The sequence below is a fragment of the Pongo abelii genome, chromosome 1, assembly GCF_028885655.2.
Source record: "Pongo abelii isolate AG06213 chromosome 1, NHGRI_mPonAbe1-v2.0_pri, whole genome shotgun sequence".
Taxonomy (NCBI): Eukaryota; Metazoa; Chordata; class Mammalia; order Primates; family Hominidae; genus Pongo; species Pongo abelii.
In genome coordinates, this window is record NC_071985.2 from 136,549,268 (window position 1) to 136,571,027 (window position 21,760).

At 39.0% G+C, this 21,760-nt stretch overlaps 1 pseudogene; it reads right to left on the bottom strand.

Annotated features, from left to right (window-relative positions):
• Positions 1–1,257: 1,257 nt before the first annotated feature.
• Positions 1,258–19,209, bottom strand: LOC129057888 (ubiquitin-conjugating enzyme E2 W-like; annotated as a pseudogene).
• Positions 19,210–21,760: the final 2,551 nt, after the last annotated feature.

Here is a 21,760-nt window from a genome sequence, read left to right on the forward strand (position 1 = left end):
ACATGGTACTGAGAATTGGACCTTTCAACAATTTTTTTTCTATAGTAAATTTCATCTAGCTGTAAGCAAAGTCTTTTCAACAACAACAAAACAAAACCCTCCAGGAAAACCTATATGGCTGTGTGAGACAAATAAGCAAACATACCATTTGATAGCGATTTTTGCCTAAATTTTAAAATAAAAATGTCCACACTCTTTTGTTAAAACATTAAGCCTCTGTCAAAAATGTATTTCTTATTTTTGGGTACAGGATTAAAGGACAAGATGATACTTACAAGTAAAGAAAGTTTACAAGACAAAACTTAACAAAAGTTTTTCAATAAAAGTATTTTAACATTCAAACTTGACTTATAACAAAAGAAACAAGATTGCAAACAAAAATGTTTATGCGTTTTCCAAACATAAATAAATGAAATAGCATTTAGGCAGTAGGGCTCATGCTGATGGCTAGCAGGAAGTTAACAAAGTGTAACCTACTTGGAAAAAATCTTTAATGTACAAATAACAAGCCCAAATTATGGACTGCAGTAATTTAATCATCACTGCCATTTTTCTTACTTCCAAAATAAAGCCTTGATTAAACCATTCATACCCTGTATTACTCATACCTTTACTTCAGAGATTGAGGAACTATATACAACAAATGAATTTATTTTCACCATAGGGTTAACATAGTGTACCTCCCTGCCAGTGTTACTTGAAAATCTTCCATGTCAAAACACCTTGACAGCAGATATAAACTATTAAATAAATACGCAATGATCTTTCATTACAGTCCTTTAAAGACGCCTGATAATTCATGCTGTTAACCTTAGGATCACAGTGCATAGAATCCAAATATAAACAGTTGGGGAGACTTTTAAAGTAATGTTGGATCCCTCACTTTATTTATATTCCCACTGTAACTGATAAGTTCATTTCATAGGCCCTATCATGCATTAATCATTGAGTGGCAGGCGTTAATGAAAATTTTTCCTGTTACAACGTCCATTGCCGGCAATGAACGTACCAAAACCGCCAAGGAAGTCATTGCACAACACATGAGGACCTGGAGCTTTTCCAAAAGCTTAAAAAAAAAAAATAAAAATGGAATTATATTTGACATTCCCTGACACCTGCATTAATACTGTATGACTAATAAAAGCATGTCAGTTACCTGGACTGAATCAGGGATCAACATGTGCCCAGAATGCACACGAGTAAAAATGCAGTAAAAGGAAGTAGTCTTCATTGCCTATAGGTCACTTCCAGTCAAAGACTGAATGATCAAAGTGCTCATTTTCTCAATGAGACTATCTTCTGCTAGGAGGATCATAACAGTGGCATCAACAAGCATCATCATGATACCACCATTTTGTTTTCTTTGGATTCTTGTTACGTGTTCGCACATAAAAAGAATTATCTGGTGGTCGTCTCTTTTCTTTGCAGCTGGAAAGCATGCTAATAATGCTAAGACAAACTGATTGGACTGAGAGCGCTGGGAACCAGTCTTCTGTTAGAATGGATAAATAGGTATGACCATTGCTATAATCATGAGGATGAACAGGAATATTTTCACCAGTAAACATGACTGTGTAATTGAGTTTTGAACACTCTTTTCATTTAAAGTCATCCCAGGAGGTGGGTCATTTTGCAAAGCCAACAGTTCTTTCTGTAGTCATTAAGACTGAAATAATTCTTAACCAACAACAGAAATGCAACACTTTGGCATAACATACCTCAGTCTAGAAATAAAAGATATTGGTCTGAAAAGAAAATTATACTGCCTTTTTTTTTGAGATGGAGTCTCACCCTGTTGCCTAGGCTGGAGTGCAATGGCATGGTTCATTGCAACCTCTGCCTCCCAGGTTCAAGCGATTCTCCTGCCTCAGCCTCCCGAGTAGCTGGGACTACAGGCACGCACCATTACGCCCGGCTAATTTTTTGTGTCTTTAGTAGAGACAAGGTTTCACCATATTGGCCAGGCTGTTCTCAAACTCCTAACCTCGTGACCCACCCACCTCGGCCTCCCAAAGCGCTGGGATTACAGTGCCCGGCCTTAGATTTAAAATTTAATGCAGGAATAGAAAACCAAATACTGCATGTTCTCCCTTATAAGTGGGAGATCAACAGTGAATACACACGGACATAAAGATGGAAACAACACTGGAGCTTTCTAGAGGGGAAGGCAGAGAGAGGAGCAAGGATCAAAAAACCACCTATCGGGTACTATGCTCACTACCTGGGTGACGGGATCATTTGTATTACAAACTTCAGGGACATGCAATTTATCCATGTAACAAACATGTACATGTACCCTCTGAAATGAAAAAGTTGAGAAAAAATATTTATGATTTAAGGCCAACTGGGGGCCAGAGTTGAGGGCGACTAGTAAATGTCTGCTAATTATGGCCTCTCTAAGCTTAACTATATATACAAATGACACTGTGTTGGTAAAGTATTGGTTTGGAAAATAAAGTGAGTCATAGGTAAAATGAATTTAAAATGATAGCCCCAAACAAAATAATATTATGGAAAGCAATTCCATAAATCTAGCTTGTTCAATACTTTATAATGTGAAATAGAACACTTAAAATAGCCACAGTCTTTGATACAATCAAATAACCAAGAAATTCTGCCAATTTGGGCTTCCTAAAATTCTCCTGGGGGCCAAAATCATCCGTTTTGTATGGTCATGTAGCTACACAGTTAATGCCAAAGATCTGGGGCTTTTTTCCTGCAATTTTTTACTTTTGGTGACTGAATGGAAATGCCACTCACTACTCTTCGCAAAAGTAAGATTTTCATGGACATCTTGCTCTTTATGATTTCAAGAAGCAGATAAATATTCTTCATGAACTGTTTTAATGATATAGCAATCCAGAAAAAAGATTTGGTATCACAAAGAAGTGATTCTATTCTAAAATTTCATTTTGAATTTTCTGGTCACAGTGTTGTAGGGAGGCATGGTTAAGTATTAAAATGAAGCACTTGCTTAAACCAAAGGGGATTTCCTAATCAGAAGTGAGAGCCTCCTGATACTCTGCTGCAGGCGTGTGATACTGCAGACCTTCTCTAACTGCATATCTCACATTCAAAGTCATTTCTCCATGCCTGTCAAGTGAACTCAACCCCCTGATTGTCTGTCTAGGACAGTGATCCATTTCTAACGTATGAGGCTACAGTTTTTGAACTCATAAACTGTAAACTGTATTAAATAAACTGTCTCCTGATTGATGAGTGCTGCTCTTATAGGCTAATTTCTCATCTAAACAGTGATATGAAAATTCTTGCTAAAGGGTTGGTGACAGGACTAAACGGGGGTAATAGCAGACTTAATCAAGAAAGACAAATGGGATTCATTAACAACTGGCACTCAGCAGACAGTCTTCAGAGACTTCTCAGCACAATCTCATTGGTCCAATCGAAAATAATTGTGTGCTGCTTTTATCACTGAATGCAGAACAAGGCCAACGAAAAATTCTATTGGTGATATTAAGTAGAATTCAAATTTGGATTGAATTTTGTGCCAGGCAGCCCATCTCTGGATGAGAGGAATGGAGGGGGAATAATCGTGGCTTTCATGCTGGGATTTTTTTTCTCTGATTGATCAGTTTTCCCATATTGCTCATTCCACTCCAGTATCTTAATCAACTGGATCTTGCCCTAACTGGCAGGGATGTCTATGCCAGAGGCATCTGGTCTCTGGCTGGCTTAAGAATTGGCACATGGTTTATTTTGTCCAAGCTTGCTGAGCTCCACTTCCAGTAATGCCTGTCTTATTGAGCTGTTTAGATTTGGCTTGTGCGGTAGAGATGGCTAACTCTCTACCAGAGCATGCTCCCCTTCCGCAGTATAGAGAGTTTCCTAGGAAGTTCCTTCTAAATCAGGAGCTGTGTTTCCCAGTCCCCCTGCATTTACGTGAGGGAAGTGTGACTAAGTTGTTGCCAGTGGTTTCCAGGCCAAAGAAATGCATGCCATTTCCAGACCTGTCATGTAATACTTTCACACTTAGTCTTTCACCCTCTATTTTTCCGATCTGTCAGCCAGAATTAGAGGATCCAGCAGATCCAAGCCACTTGTAAATGATGAAGCCACAGACAGAAGGAACATGAGTCATATGTGGGAAGAGTAGTGGATTTTACATGAAGGAGAAATAGTTCTCACGTTACACTACTGAGAATTAGGGGTTTATTTGTTGTGGCATCTAACTTCACTTTGATTGAGGCAGCTACTTTTAGGTCTGCCTTTAGACCTATTGGCTTTGGTGACCTTACTTCTTTTTTTCTTTTTTTTTTTCCGGAGTCTTGCTCTTATCACCCAGGCTAGAGTGCAATGGCAAGATCTCAGCTCACTGCAGCCTCCGCCTCCTGGGTTCAAGCAACTCTCCTGTCTCAGCCTCCCGAGTAGCTGGGATTATGGGCGCCCGCCACTATGCCCAGCTAATTTTTGTATTTTTAGTAGAGACAGGGTTTCACCATGTTGGTCAGGCTGGTCTTGAACTCCTGACTTCGTGACCCGCCCGCCCTGGCCTCCCAAAGTGCTGGGATTACAGGCGTGAGCCACAGCGCCCGGCCGTGACCTTACTTCTTCTTCTTCTTTTTTTTTTTTTTTTTTTTGAGACAGAGTCTCGCTTTGTTGCCCAGGCTGGAGTGCAGTGGTGCGATCTCGGCTCACTGCAAGCTCCACCTCCTGGGTTTAGGCCATTCTCCTGCCTCAGCCTCCAGAGTAGCTGGGACTACAGGTGCCTACCACCATGCCTGGCTAATTTTTTGTATTTTTAGTAGAGATGGGGTTTCACCGTGTTAGCCAGGATGGTCTGGATCTCCTGACCTCGTGATCCGCCCACCTCGGCCTCCCAAAGTGCTGGGATTACAGGGGTGAGCCACCGCGTCCGGCCCTTACTTCTTAACTGACCTACTTAGCTTTTGATTTTGTGTACAGTTGGGCTTTAAGGCATGTGTACCCTTCTGGCTTGGGCTTGTGAACTCTAAGCTCCATTTTTGGATGAGGATTTCCCATTGGCCTGCTTCCCCCCAGAGCCCATTCTCAGGTACCCAGGTATAATGTGTGCCCCACCCCACCCCAAACTGTCAGTGAGAAAAATGAGATTGGACACACATAGTTGAAGCCAATTAACTTCTTAATTTTAGTTTTTTTTTTTTTTAATCTTTAGCATCAAGAGGTTATACAGGAATTTTATGGAAATAGCTATCTGGTCAGATTAAGGGGAAGCAGCAACTGCGGCCCAGAAGTTTTAAATGCTGCTTAACCCGCTCTCCTCTAGGCTGCACTTCTGGGGCTATTGGGCTGACAACAGCTGGACCATTCTGAGACCCTTACTATGGCAGATGCTGTTGTGGCCTGCCTGTATTCTTTCAACTTCCACTGTTCCATTACACATCAATGGTGTCTACTGCAAGATACTGCTGCTCTCCTTGGCGTTTTATCTTGACAGGTCTGAAATGCCACTGAGGGCAGGCTGTAGCCCATGACAGATGAGGGTTAGGGGATTAAAAACGCAGCCTCCTTGTCCCTCAGCAGGGGATAACTCTGAGGCATGCTCTACGTTGTCTCTTGCAGTGCCTAGTGGGGCTGAGCCTCAACTGCAGCCAGCTATAATGCACATGTCATGGTCTCCCTTCCCTTCTACGTTTTAGTTCCCTATTTCTCTACTGGGGCTGCCTAAGATTACCACCCAAATGAACTACTTGTGCTCAGATCCTTATCGCTAGATCTGCTTTTGGGGAATCCAGCCTAAGACACTGACAGGCTTCCTTTTCATTTTAGGGATTATGACGTCAGCTATTTTTGAACATGAGCCAATCAACTGATGGGAAGTAGCTGCTGATCTCTGATGTAGTGAATTATAATCTGCTAAATAGGAGAAGTAAAAACAGCTGATATATAAATTTGATATATAAATTAGTATGCTGCATTAAAGCTAATTAAAGCTGAGAATTATATAGAAAATAATTTTTTTGGTGTATGTGGACACTGTGAGAGCTGTAATCACAGATACACTTCATCTAGTTGAAGCAACTTCAGAAAATGTGGTCACTCCATCTGTTTTTTCTGCTCTCTTTTGAGGGTACAACTGTATTGTTCTAGATATGACATCAAGGGACTTTATGGCGACTCTACACTTGAGGATGAAAATTTCCATTTGAAGAACAAGTTACCTGCACGTGGCAGGTGCAGTGACCTGGCAGCTGCCTCAGAAGTGGCAGCTCTTGCTGCCAGCTCTGCTCTGATCTATGCTTCTGCAAGCCATACTGCCTAGTGGATCTGCCAGTGTGGCTGGGTAATGGTTTTTATCCTTCCTATAATCTCTCAGGTGCCTTATACCCCCAAATAAATACCCAATCTTAATAACAGTTGTGTGCTTGCTAGGATAATATATCAAGTCATTTAACATAAATACAAAAATAAATATAAAAACAAGTGAAAACATTAGGCTTGTTATCCACTGCGGTTTTAGCACAAATCCATCTCTCCATCCACCTTCTGCAGATAGCTGCCGTGAAGCCCTTCCGAATAAGAAATTCTGGAGCTGTTTCAACTCTAGGTACAAATACAGCCACAGCATGAGTGAGTGGCATGAACCAAGTTTTACCCTAACTTCGTGCCCTTTCCAATATCTTTGTGCTTTCAACTGCCCCTTCCCACACATTTGGTGGCCTCCCTCCAAGGCTTTATGCGAGCCATATTTCCCATGCCTCTCCCATCACTAGATGATTGTGAGAGTGAAATATGAGTCTAGCCACAGAAGATAACATAATCTTTAAATTTGCAGCAAAAGCAGGTGATAGCATATCTTTGCCCTTCAGACACCTGAGGCGACTCTAGCCACACCCCCCTCAACTTCTCTAGGACCCATAATAATGAGTAAGTCGAGTGGAGATCACAACTTTGAGGGTAAACAGCCAAACACCCCTCAGCACCTACTGATGCCTGTGTTATCGCCCTGAAGGATTTCTTCAGGTTTTGAAGAGCGACGTGAGAGAGCTTTCTTGCATTGATTCTAGCCCCTGAGTTGTTGGAAGGGACACTTCTCAGTATGGCAAAGTATTTCATTCCCTGAAGCTAAGGCTTAGCAGATGTCTCCCGATGAAAGCCACTAAGCAAAGGCTTGAAAAATCACCTAAAACTATAGAAACACAGGGCAGGTGCTAATTGAAGCAGGAAGGCCTGGGCTTCTAGTGAAATTCTCAGAAATAAAAAAACAAGAACTCAGAATATGATTAGAGAAGTCTCACTGGATGCCATAGGATGAAAATATGTATATAATATATGAGATGTATATATATTTATATATTTATACACATCATGCAAAGTATATGTATCTATATCCTTTTATTTAAATAATGATGGTACACTATACACTATTATGTACACTGTTTAGCCACTTAATGCTAAATCTGGGGGACTGTGTCATAGCTCTCCTTATAGAAAAGTCTTGTTATTTTCTACATATATAAATATAATGAATTTATGAATATGGTTATTAATGTTACAAAAAGGTTATATCATTACTAGATTTGATCTCTGACATGTAATCATTGTTCCTGCAGTTAATCATAATGCAACTTCAAGCCAATTTAGTAACTTTCAAGTATTCATATTTTCTAAAGCACCCCAAAATTTGATTAAATATGAGTTTTAATGGTGAGACTAATGTGGAGACTGCTGATACCTCATGTATCTTTTAGAATAGATGTTTAGAACTCAAAATATTGTGACCATTAATAATGTGACTTAAAAAATATTTAGAATCAATCATTAGTAAGAAATCACATATTAAGTGAGATAATATGATTAAGCAGAACTCTATAATTTGTTAACAGGCTTTTGTGTTTGCCTAATATGACTAAGGAGTTTACATTAGAAATTTGATGCTATTTACTTGAAAAGGCAAATTTGCATTGCAATGTCGAGTTTAGATTACTTTTCCTAACTTCTCTTTATACTTACACCTTGCTGTGGTAGAACCCATAATAATTAATAAAAATTTAAAGAAAGAATTAACCAATGTTCTGGAGAGTGTGTAACATGCACATTTTGCCATAGTTTTTTCATATGTAAATTGATATCTTATCATGAAGCAACCTACAAAAGATGATTTCTATTAATATGTTTGATGTATATTTTTTCCCACAGGTTCTCAGCTGGTGTGTGTTTTCTTCCTCTGTGGATTCTGCCCACCAAGTACCATGTCTTGTATATCATAGACACAGAGAAATAATAGTCGCTGAATTGTACCATGCTAAATCTGGTATTAAAAATCATTCTTTATTTGTGAACAGAAATAGCTTCCTATCCTCTAGGTAACAACGACAACAAAAATTCAAAGAAGTTTCTTTCTTTGGGGTTGCAAGTAGCAGGAACTGAGTGAAACATGGTACCAAAATAGAAAACTATCTAATAGTGATCACTAAGTAGAAGTGACACTTTACATGATTTCTGGGTCTGACTCATTGCTTTTGGGAAACTGGAAACTTTATTGAAAAGTCTGATCTTTACAGCATGACAAAAACTCCTTGGGAAATATGTAACAAAAAGTCCCAGAGATAATTTTGGCACTGAATAGAGAAAAATTTACTGGAGTGGGAAACCAGGAGTGCAAAATAGGAGATGGCCGTTGGGCTAAAAAGGGACAAGAAAAGGTCCATGTGGAAAACATCTCTCTGTCTTCTGTAATAGAAAGGATACTTTTAGAGAAGTATAACTGAGGCTGCAAAAGTAGATACAACTTATATTTGAGACTTATTATAATTCCCTTATTTTGGGGAAATTATTTAACTGGTTAGTTTCTTTATGTATAAATTGGGGATAAATATCTACTTATTTATTTAATCGTGAGGATTAAATGAGAGAATTTGTGCAAACTAGCTGTTCTAGCTTACAGTAAGTGCTCATCAATGTTAGATATTGCTATTACCTATTCTGTAAATGAGAATGGGGAAATTGTCCATTTGAGTAGGTTCCTGGCCAGACTGTGGAATGCTCTATTTCTTTTTTTTTTTTGTCTTTACATCTGTTTTTTTTTTTCAATTATTATTATACTTTAAGTTTTAGGGTACATATGCACAATGTGCAGGTTAGTTACATATGTATACATGTGCCATGCTGGTGTGCTGCACCCATTAACTCGTCATTTAGCATTAGGTATATCTCCCAATGCTATCCTTCCCCCCTCCCCCCACCCCACAACAGTCCCCAGAGTGTGATGTTCCCCTTCCTGTGTCCATGTGTTCTCATTGTTCAATTCCCATCTATGAGTGAGAACACGCTATGTTTGGTTTTTTGTCCTTGCGATAGTTTACTGAGAATGATGATTTCCAATTTCATCCATGTCCCTACAAAGGACATGAACTCATCATTTTTTATGGCTGCATAGTATTCCATGGTGTATATGTGCCACATTTTCTTAATCCAGTCTATCATTGTTGGACATTTGGGTTGGTTCCAAGTCTTTGCTATTGTGAATAGTGCCGCAATAAACATACGTGTGCATATGTCTTTATAGCAGCATGATTTATAGACCTTTGGGTATATACCCAGTAATGGGATGGCTGGGTCAAATGGTATTTCTAGTTCTAGATCCCTGAGGAATCACCACACTGACTTCCACAATGGTTGAACTAGTTTACAGTCCCACCAACAGTGTGAGAGTATTCCTATTTCTCCACATCCTCTCCAGCACCTGTTGTTTCCTGACTTTTTAATGATTGCCATTCTAACTGGTGTGAGATGGTATCTCATTGTGGTTTTGATTTGCATTTCTCTGATGGACAGTGATGATGAGCATTTTCTCATGTGTCTTTTGGCCACATAAATGTCTTCTTTTGAGAAGTGCCTGTTCATATCCTTTGCCCACTTTTTGATGGGGTTGTTTGTTTTTTTCTTGTAAATTTGTTAGAGTTCATTGTAGATTCTGGATATTAGCCCTTTGTCAGATGAATAGGTTGTGAAAATTTTCTCCCATTTTGTGGGTTGCCTGTTCACTCTGATGGTAGTTTCTTTTGCTGTGCAGAAGCTCTTTAGTTTAATTAGATCCCATTTGTCAATTTTGGCTTTTGTTGCCATTGCTTTTGTTGTTTTAGACATGAAGTCCTTGCCCGTGCTTATGTCCTAAATGGTAATGCCTAGGTTTTCTTCTAGGGTTTTTATGGTTTTAGGTCTAACGTTTAAGTCTTTAATCCATCTTGAATTAATTTTTGTATAAGGTGTAAGGAAGGGATCCAACTTCAGCTTTCTACATAGGGCTAGCCAGTTTTCCCAGCACCATTTATTAAATAGGGAATCCTTTCCCCATTGCTTGTTTTTCTCAGGTTTGTCAAAGATCAGATAGTTGTAGATATGCAGCATTATTTCTGAGGGCTCTGTTCTGTTCCATTGATCTATATCTTTGTTTTGGTACCAGTACCATGCTGTTTTGGTTACTGTAGCCTTGTAGTATAGTTTGAAGTCAGGTAGTGTGATGCCTCCAGCTTTGTTCTTTTGGCTTAGGATTGACTTGGTGATGCGGGCTCTTTTTTGGTTCCATATGAACTTTGAAGTAGTTTTTTCCAATTCTGTGAAGAAAGCCATTGATAGCTTGATGGGGATGGCATTGAATCTATGAATTAACTTGGGCAGTATGGCCATTTTCACGATATTGATTCTTCCTACCCATGAGCATGGAATGTTCTTCCATTTGTTTGTATCCTCTTTTATTTCCTTGAGCAGTGGTTTATAGTTCTCCTTGAAGAGGTCCTTCACATCCCTTGTAAGTTGGATTCCTAAGTATTTTATTCTCTTTGAAGCAATTGCGAATGGGAGTTCACTCATGATTTGGCTCTTTGTTTGTCTGTTATTGGTGTGTAAGAATGCTTGTGATTTTTGCACATTGATTTTGTATCCTGAGACTTTGCTGAAGTTGTTTATCACCTTAAGGAGATTTTGGGCTGAGACAAATGGACCACATAGTTGGAAGTAAAGCTCTCCTCAGCAAATGTAAAAAATCAGAAATTATAACAAACTGTCTCTCAGACCACAGTGCAATCAAACTAGAACTCAGGATTAAGAAACTCACTCAAAACCGCTCAACTACATGGAAACTGAACAACCTGCTCCTGAATGACTACTGGGTACATAACGAAATGAAGGCAGAAATAAAGATGTTCCTTGAAACCAATAAGAACAAAGACACAACATACCAGAATCTCTGGGACACATTCAAAGCAGTGTGTAGAGGGAAATTTATAGCAGTAAAAGTCCACAAGAGAAAGCAGGAAAGATCCAAAATTGACACCCTCGCATCACAATTAAAAGAACTAGGAAAGCAAGAGCAAACACATTCAAAAGCTAGCAGAAGGCAAGAAATAACTAAAATCAGAGCAGAAATGATGGAAATAGAGACAAAAAAACCCTTCAAAAAATTAATGAATCCAGGAGCTGGTTTTTTGAAAGGATCAACAAAATTGATAGACCACTAGCAAGACTAATAAAGAAAAAAAGAGAGAAGAATCAAATAGATGCAATAAAAAATGATGAACGGGATATCACCACTGATCCCACAGAAATACAAACTACCATCAGAGAATACTACAAACTCCTCTATGCAAATAAACTAGAAAATCTAGAAGAAATGGATAAATTCCTCGACACATACACTCTCCCAAGACTAAACCAGGAAGAAGTTGAATCTCTGAATAGACTAATAACAGGATCTGAAATTGTGGCAATAATCAATAGCTTACCAACCAAAAAGAGTCCAGGACCAGATGGATTCACAGCTGAATTCTACCAGAGGTACAAGGAGGAACTGATACCATTCCTTCTGAAACTATTCCAATCAATAGAAAAAGAGGGAATCCTCCCTAACTCATTTTATGAGGCCAGCATCATCCTGATACCAAAGCCGGGAAGAGACACAACCAAAAAAGAGAATTTTAGACCAATATCCTTGATGAACATTGATGCAAAAATCCTCAATAAAATACTGGCAAACCAAATCCAGCAGCACATCAAAAAGCTTATCCACCATGACCAAGTGGGCTTCCTCCCTGGGATGCAAGGCTGGTTCAATGTATGCAAATCAATAAATGTAATCCAGCATATAAACAGAACCAAAGACAAAAACCACATGATTATCTCAATAGATGCAGAAAAGGCCTTTGACAAAATTCAACAACCCTTCATGCTAAAAACTCTCAATAAATTAGGTATTGATGGGACGTATCTCAAAATAATAAGAGCTATCTATGACAAACCCACAGCCAATATCATACTGAATGGGCAAAAACTGGAAGCATTCCCTTTGAAAACTGGCACAAGACAGGGATGCCCTCTCTCACCACTCTTATTCAACATAGTGTTGGAAGTTCTGGCCAGGGCAATTAGGCAGGAGAAGGAAATAAAGGGTATTCAATTAGGAAAAGAGGAAGTCAAATTGTCCCTGTTTGCAGATGACATGATTGGAATGGTCTATTTCTAATCAGCATTCCAGCTGTCAATAGGGAAGGCAGTTGGCCAAACACTGCCTTAGGACAGCAAATGATGAATGATTGCCTTTCTGAAGGGAAATCAGATCCTTCTCCTGTTGATGCCACTGAAACACAACAAAGCATGTCAAGAGGGCCTCTGATGCTGTCGTGAAAGCAGAGGTCTACAGTGATAGGTTCAAGATAAGTATGTTACAGCACCATGAGAAAGAGTCATTAGGACCTCTAAAATGAATCCTGAGGCTTCCCAGGATACTATGCAGAACTTCGCTAGGCTATCTAGTTCTTAATAGGAGACACCAACATCTGTTGTACCTCTGTAGCATGGCAGTGAGCAATCATATAGAAGTGATAAAGAGCAGTTAAAGCTACAACTAGTTAATCCATTTCTGTCTCCATTTATGTTAATGTAGGTTGACAGTGTGTGGACAGTAAAGGATATGCTTTAAGGAGGGGGTTGGCTTGAGTCCACTGGGTTGTGATGTGCCCAGAAGGGATGCCCATAAGAATACATGAGGATAGAGGTTCCAAGGCTGCCAAATTAAGGTCATTCATTACTAATGGAACTTGGGGATTATCAACTGTGAATTAGAGCTGGATGGTGCTAAGCATAAGCAGAAATGGAGGAGGAGGAGGAGGGTATGCCATAGAGACATCTGGTACTGAGAAGAGATAAGAGCTGAGGCCACAAATACTGATATTCCCCACCCGAGGTCAGGAGTTTGAAACCAGCCTGGCCAACTTGGTGAAACCCTGTCTCTACTAAAAATACAAAAATTAGCTAGGCGTGGTTGTGTTTGCCTGTAATCCCAGCTGCTCAGGAGGCTGAGGCACGAGAATCGCTTGAGCCTGGGAGGCGGAGGTTGCAGTGAGCTGAGATCATGCCATTGCACCCAAGCCTGGGCGACAGAGCAAGACTCTGCCTCAAAAAAAAAAAAAAAAAAAAGGATATTCCCACACCTATCCGGGAAAAGGCAAGTTCTAAAAGAAGAATGTCAAATTGGGCAGAGATGGACTGACTGTCAGAGATTTCCAAGCAGAGCCCCTCAAATTCTGGATACTCTACAAGAGGGCTAGAGGATAAAGGGACATTTCTTCTCCCCAGACCCTCTGCTAAAATTTGCCCCCACACTGAGCACTTGCTCATTCAGGCACTTCCCTCTTGGTAAATGAATGGAAGGCATCAGACCCTTTCAGCTTTGCCTGGACTGATATCTGGCATGTATCATTTCCTTCTTCCCTCAATTTTCCATTGTCAAATCATCCATTAAATTGGATTGAGTCTGTCTAAGCCAGCCTGTCTTGGAGTGCTCAGGGGAGATTACTTTGAAAGGAACAAGACCTTGTCTGTCAGGCAGGTTAGCATAAGCTCTCACCACTTGGCTTCTCACCTCGCAGAGGTCCTGTGACATCTCAGAGGGCTCCAGCCACCTAGCGTGCTTTCTCCTCTCAACGCCCTTCTTTCCGTGGCTCAAAAACTGTGATTACCCTCTATTCTAGCCTCAAGACCTTTTTGTTTTCTTTTTTAAAGGAGAGGTTAATAGGACAGAGGACAAGTAGAGAGCAGAAAATGTGAGGCATCCTTTGACGTTTCATGTTCAAGTCTCACTATGTAAACTTCTGAGATAATCTTCCCAACAGGTGTTAGATAATTTGGGAAAGAATTTTAACTATGAGACTTCAACTAGTGTTTCTGTCAAAAATCATTTGTTTAAAAATTGGAAAAGGAAAGTGGCATCAGAGCAAGATGAATTAGCTCCCTGCTTTTAGAGATAACTGAAACACATTTTTCTTTTACTGATCACTTTCCAGGGGAAGGTGTCTCCTCACCCAGGGCACGATGGCAGCATTGTGGTCAGTAAGCATGAAAGGCATGCCAACTTCAGTGAAATGGAAAGCTGGCAGCTTTCATGATCTGTCCTTGGTCACACTCCATGTGAGTGACAGAGCTGTTGCACTTCAAACAAGAGCCCATAACCATCAGGAACTGAGAGTTGGAAGGGATTGGTAGGAAGGCTTAGGGCAAACAGACACAAACTAAATGCATGTATCCCAGTGTCATAGTCCTGCTTTGGGTCTAGGAAAACTTTGTTTGCAAATTCATCTAGAGTCTTTTTTTTTTCCTTAAATATTGATATTGTAGTTTCACAGTGTTGAAGAGGTGATAGCTTCTCCTTTCTCAAATCCAAACTTAAAATTCACAGGATTCACAAATTACCCTATACTTTCATACATTTGTTATGCCTTTTAAAACTAGTTTCTATAACTCCCTCTGCAAACTAAATCTTAATAATACTTTGAATATGTCTAATATGTGTTTGGTCATAGTTGCCCTAATCTGCTCCCCTTTCTCATCCTTACTATCTTTGTTCAGACTGTCATTATCACTCAGTTATTGACATGATCTCTTAATTGGCGTCCCTACCAACAATCTTGCCCTGCAAACCCCCTTCTATAATGCTGAAAAAAAATGCAATTTTTCTCCAAAATGAAGTTGATCATGCATTTTTCTCTGAAATATCCTTCAATCCCTTCTCATTGCTTATTGTCTATTGTACTAGAGTTCCTTTGAATGAACACAAGCCAGTGCAAGCCAGCTCAGGGATCCCATGAAAAGTTATGATGAGCTGCTCTACTCCACCTCATGAATCCTTCCTTGGTGTTTCCTTACACCTGCTCTTTGGATTCCCTGCTTTGTTTCCCTCCTTGGCCCTCCCTCAATCTTGTTGCTTGGATTGAAAACTCAGTTTTAGATATATTAACCTGGCTTCATAGTTGACCTCCCTCCACACATAACTTCCCATACTGCAACTAGTTTCATGCACTACAAAATTGCATACATTCATTTGTTCATCCATCCACCTATTCATTCACTTAAAAAGTAGTGTCAAGCACTATATTAAACATCAAAAATGTTGAACGATATACCTTGCTCAACTTAAATTACTTACACTGTGGTAGAGGAGGAAGACAAATTTAATGGTATCAAAGAACATTCTCAGAGGAAATGATATCTAAGGTGACAACTCAATGATAAGTGGAAGGTAGGCAAGAGAAGAAAGAGGAAAGAGTGTTTCATAGTGTAGCAAGGTCTTGCAGAAGAACTCTCCAAGGGTAGAAACTGTATCAGAGAGAATAAATGGCAAGAGATGAGGCTGAATAGCTAAACATCATTCACATCATGAAGGACATTACATACTGTGAAGGGAGAGGACTTTATTCTGAGGCCAATGAGGAGTCATTGAAGCTTTCAAGAAGGGGAGACATTCATTCATTCGAATTGTAGGAGGATTACTCTAGCTTTGTATATAGATTGATTTGAGGTGGGTAACACTGAAACCAGGGATAACTGGTGAGTGTAAAGCACTGAGGTGAGCACTACCAGTAACCTAGGCTAGTATAGTAGCAATCTTGGTGGAAATGATTGCATGGATGTGACAGATATTTAGAAGACAAAATTAAAAGGATTTGGTGGCTGATAAGAAAAGGAGAATAAACATAATAATAAAATATTATAATGACTAGCATTTCTTGAGTACTTACATGTACAAAGAACTATTTACCTGCTTTACATACATGATCTCATTTCATCCTCACACAATTTTTGGGGTAGATACTATTGTTATCCCCATTTTCAGATGAATAATCTCAGGCACAGGGGAATTACATGACTTGACCAAGGCCATGCAGTCAAGAGGGAGAACTAGGATGCAAACTAAGGTAGTTTACTATCAGAGCCTGCATTATATTATTTTTATAGATTCAGAGGATACATATGAAGGTATGTTACATGGATATATTGCATAATGGTTTGGATTTCTAGGGTTTTCATTACCTGAATAGTGAATGTTGGACTCAATAAGTAAATTTTTTACCCTTACCTTCCTCTTATTCTCCCTGCTTTTGGAGTCCCCAGTGTCTATTATTTCCCTGTGTATGTCCATGCGTACCCATTGTTTAGCTCCCACTTACACATGAGAACATGTGGTATTTGATTTTTTTGTTTCTGAGTTATTTCACTTGGGATAATGGCCTCCAGCTCCATTCATGTTGCTGCAAAAGATATTATTTTATTCTTTTTTATGTCTGAGTAGTATTCCATAGTGTATATGTACCACATTTTCTTTAACCAGTCATCCATTGATGGACACAGGTTGATTCCAAGACTTTGCTATTGTGTATAGTGCTGCCATAAACATACAAGAGCAGTACAATTTCTTTTCCTTTGGGTAGATATTCAATAATGGGATTGCTGGGTCAAATGGTAGTTCTACTTTTAGTTCTTTGAAAAATCTCCATACTGTTTTTCATAGGGATTGTGCTAATTTACATTCCCACCAACGGTGTCTAAGCATTCCCCTTTCTTTGTATCCTTGCTAACATCTGTTTTTTAACTTTTTACTAATAGTCATACCGACTGGTATGAGATGATAACTCATTTGGCTTTAACTTGCATTTCTCTGATGATTAGTGATGTTGAGCATTTTTTCCACGTTTGTTGGCTGCTTGTGAGTCTTCTTTTGAGAAATGTCTGTTCATGCTCTTTGCCCATTTTTTAATAGGGTCACTTGTTTTTCTCTTGTTGAGTTGTTTGTGTTCCTTGCATAAAAATATGTAGAAATACATTTAACCAAGGGGTTGAAAGATCTCTACAAGAAGAACTACAAAACACTGATGAAAGAAGTGGTAGATGACACAAATAGGAAAACATCCCATGCTCATGGATTAGAAGAGTCAGTGTTGTTAAAATGATCATATTACCCAAAGCAATATACAGATTCAATGCAATTTCTATTAAATAACCAACACCATTTTTCACAGAATTAGAAAAAACCATCTTAAAATTCATATGGAACCAAAAAAGAGCCCAAATAGCCAAAGAAATCCTGAGCAAAAAGAACAAAGGTGGAGGCATCACATTACCTGACTTCAAATTCTACAATAAGGTTATTTTAAGTAACCAAAGAAGTATGGTACTGGTATAAAAATAGACACATAGATCAATGGAACATAATACAGAACCAAGAAATAAAAGCCACATACCTACAACCAACTGATCATTGACAAAAAGTCCACAAAAATACATAATGGAGAAAAAACACCCTATTCAATAAATAGTGCTGGAAAAATTGGATAGCCATATGCAGAAGAATGAATCTAGACCCCTATCGCTCATCATACAGAAAAATTAACTCATGATGGATTAAAGACTTAAATGTAAGAACTGAAATTATAAGAATCCTAGAACAAAACCTAGGGAAAACTCTTCTGGACACTGGCCTAGGCAAAATATTTATGATTAAGACCTCAAAAGCAATTGTAAACAAACAAACAAACAAAAACCACTATGAACAATAACAAAACAACCCCTAAATAGAAAAATATAACCTAATTAAACTAAAGAGTTTCTGAGCAGCAAAATAAACTATGGATACAGTAAACAGACCTCCTACAAAATGGAAGAAAATATTTGCAAACTATACATACACTGAAGCACTAATATCCAGAACCTGCATTCTTGGCCACTATACTAGATTGCCTTAGGAAGATTAGCGATACCCACTCTTAACTCTGGGGCAGGCTGGCCCATCTCGCTTTCATTACATACTAGGTGCCAAAGTACTGAATATTTATAAATTTGGCTGGAACATAGTTTCTCAGGGGGACCATGGTGAGTGCTTCTTGGCAAGGCTCTAGAAATACCACGTTTTAAATTTTTCTTAGAAGAGGCCATCTGCTTTGCAATCTATCAGGTTGTGCTGGAATTAGTAATGGTTTTGTTTCAAGATACAGACATTAAGGGGATGGATACTCCATTTACTGTGAGGTGATTATTATACATTGCATGCATGTGTCAAAAAATATCTCATGTACCGTATTAATATATACACCTATGTACCCGCAGAAATAAAAAGTAAAAAATTAAGCAAAGTAAAACAATCAAACAAAAAGGAACAGATATTAATTCACACCACTGCAAGTAATGATGAGCCTAAATTCAAGGGACTCAATTACCAGGAACAGAGCTGAACCTAGACTAGGAACTGGAAAATCAGAAACTACTTTGGCTTCTCTCAGTCTCCATGGACCTTTGTCTCTTCTTGTAACATCAAGTTACTGGTTCTCATGCTTCTTTCCCTAAACCTATTATCTCTGCTTCTCTCAGTATATTCATGGATAAAAATGACTTCCAGCTCTAAATCTATATGACCAAGGATGACAGTCTCTACCTCCCCAACCTCTGTACTTCTTAGAACAAATTCTAAAGAAAAGAAGCCTATTGGATCACCTTGAATCATGTATACAGCTCTCATCTCAGCTGTGATACAAGCAAGACCACACAGAATCACCATTTCAGAAGGCGATGAGGGTGAAGGTAGATTCGCTTAGAAGGAAGTGTGGGAAAGAAGGGAAAGACGGTGTTTGTTAGTTTAGTCTTAAATATTTCACTCTTTTTGCTTTGTAGGTGGGAGCATGTTGTTGGATGTGGTGATGTGGCCACATCTCTTCTTTATCTGTATTGTTCCTCATGCAAAGCTCCCACTTATGGTTCTAAAGAGTTCCATGTCTGACTTCTGACACATACTGTAGTATGTCATTTGACATAGCTGCCCTCTCCTATCTCTATAGTCACTGATTTAATTCTATCCCTTGTTTCTAACTGTATTACCATGAGAGCTCCATGACTGATCTCCTTGCCTTCAATTTCTCTTGACTCTAGTTCTTTCCGTTCTTCCTTCATATTGCTACCAAAGTGATATTTCCAGGACACCAATCAAATTATGTCATTTTTTTCATTTTTAAAATAGCTTTTACAGAGGTCGAAGAGAATGTGGCAAAAGAGGCCAAGAGGCAATTGCGTGTGATTATTAACATTGCATGCCTGTATCCAAGTACCTCATGTACCCCATAAATATATATACCTATGTATCCACAAAAATAAAAAGTAAACAATTAAACATAACTATTTATTCTCTTCTACACTTTCCTAATGAGGCTACTTGCATTCCTTTTTGGGCATATTCTCTTACTACTCTGTACATATAAACAATGTGCACTTTTTTTTTTGACTTGGGGTCTTGCTATGTCATCCAGACTGGAGTACAGTGACATGATCACGGCTCACTGCAGCATTGACCTCCCGGTGTCAAGCAGTCCTCCTACCCCAGCCTCTCACGTAGCTGAGATTACAGGTGCACACCACCATGCCTGGCTATTATTTTTTTGTAGAGACAGGATCTAGCTATGTTGATCAGACTAGTCTTAAACTCCTGGCCTCAAGTGATCCTCCCACGTCAGCCTCACAAAGCACTGGGATTAAAGGTGTGAGCCACTGCACCCCACCCACGTATGAACTTTTAAACAGCAAAATTTCCCCCTTATCTTCCTCTTCATCTGGACAACTGCTACTTAATCTCAAAATCTAATTCTTATTTGATTTTCTTAGAAAAAAATCCTTGCTAGTTTCTCCTTAACATTGATACCCCTCATCTTTGCCCCACCCTATCCTAAGTTAGGTCTAGAAAATTTTGATAAAGATGCTCCCACCCACAGTGAATGGAATTTTCCGTCTTGCTATGGTGGTGACAACTTTGAACAATTAAAAAAAGTCTTCCTCTTTTGGATGACCTAATGAATGTGTCACTGTTAATAGATACATTTGAAATGACCTTGGCATTATCTAGTTCAACTCTCTCAGTTTATAAGTTAGAAGGCCCAGAAAAGTTATACATTATTATGGCTACACAGAGAGCAATACTAGAACCAGAACTACTTTTCTTTTTTCCTCGTAGCTCATCATCATTTTCTCTTTCTTTCTTTCTTTTTTTTTTCTTTTTTTTTGCTACAGAGTCTTGCTCTGTCACCCAGGCTGGAGTGCAGTGGCTCCATGTTGGCTCACTGCAACTTCCACCTCCTGGGTTCAGGTGATTCTCATGCCTCAGCCTCCTGAGTAGCTGGGATTACAGGTGCCTGCCACCACGCCCAGCTAATTTTTTTTAATTTTTTTGTATTTTTAAAAATTTTTAGTAGAGATGGGGTTTCACCAAGTTGTCCAGGCTGGTCTTGAACTCCTGACCTCAAGTGATCGGCCTGCCTCAGCCTCCTAAAGTGTTGGGATTACAGGCGTGAGCCACTGCACCTGGCCCTCATCATCATTTTCACTACAACAATGCTGGCTCAAATGCCTCTTTACCTGTAAACTCTTCACTAGTCTCCACTCCACCAACCAGCCTCTGTCAGTGTTACTGTAGCTCTTCCTCTTATTATTGGCACTGGCATTGGACTTCAGAATGGGGAGGCTAGTGCTCTGGTTGAAACTTCTCTATGAGATTTCAAGCTTTAATGACAGACATCCTGTACTCAGTATCTTCTTATTTCCTTCGATGTCTAGCACAGTGACAAGTATATGGCAGGTCACCATAAAACTTGGCTGAAAAGTCAAAGATCATTGACAATTGGGAGTATGTGTTTGTGTTAAACACATCTGTAGACATGTAATAAATCAATGTGTATGCATGTGCGTGATCAGTGCAATTTCAATGACCTCCCTTGATTTGGAATTCAAGTGCCATGTGTTCTTTAGGCAAGCACTACTATCAATCCCCAAAACTCTGATTTTTGGAATCTTTGGAAAGCTAGCACTATTTATTATTGTTAGCATCATTCTAATATATTTTTACTATTATGGTCTTTTGACATTTATAGGGTACTTTTTATAACACACTGTATTATCTTGCTTATCTTTGATTCAGTCAACCACAGACTTAGTTTGGGAAAACCTCATTTCTAATATAAATCCTAGCACTAAATTATTGTATAGAGTACCATTAAGAATTAATTTGTCCATATTTTCACTGTTTTCACAATGAAAGAAATGCTGGGAATGCTAAGCAAATATTTAGTTTTTATTTTACTGGTGAGTGGTTTAAAATGATTTGGTTTTGTTAATGTCACAATTCAACAACACATCTGTTAAGGGTGAATTTGGAGCTTCAGAAGTCAAGGAAAAAAAGCCCCACAAATTATGACAAAAAAACTTTAAAAAATTATTTTCTTAGTCATTTACAGGTATTTCTTCATGCCTTCTTCCTTTTTTTAAAAGACGAAATTCAGTAAGAGAACACATCCGACAGCTAAATAATCCAGTGTGTGCACCTTCAGGGCCTCGTGCGTGTAATGGAACATCTTGCCATGGTAAAGCAGCTCCTTCAGAACATACCTCAAAAACATTAAGCCTTTTTATTGCATTATGTAGATCCAGATTGTGTAGAAAGCTCAGCTTTAAAGTAGTT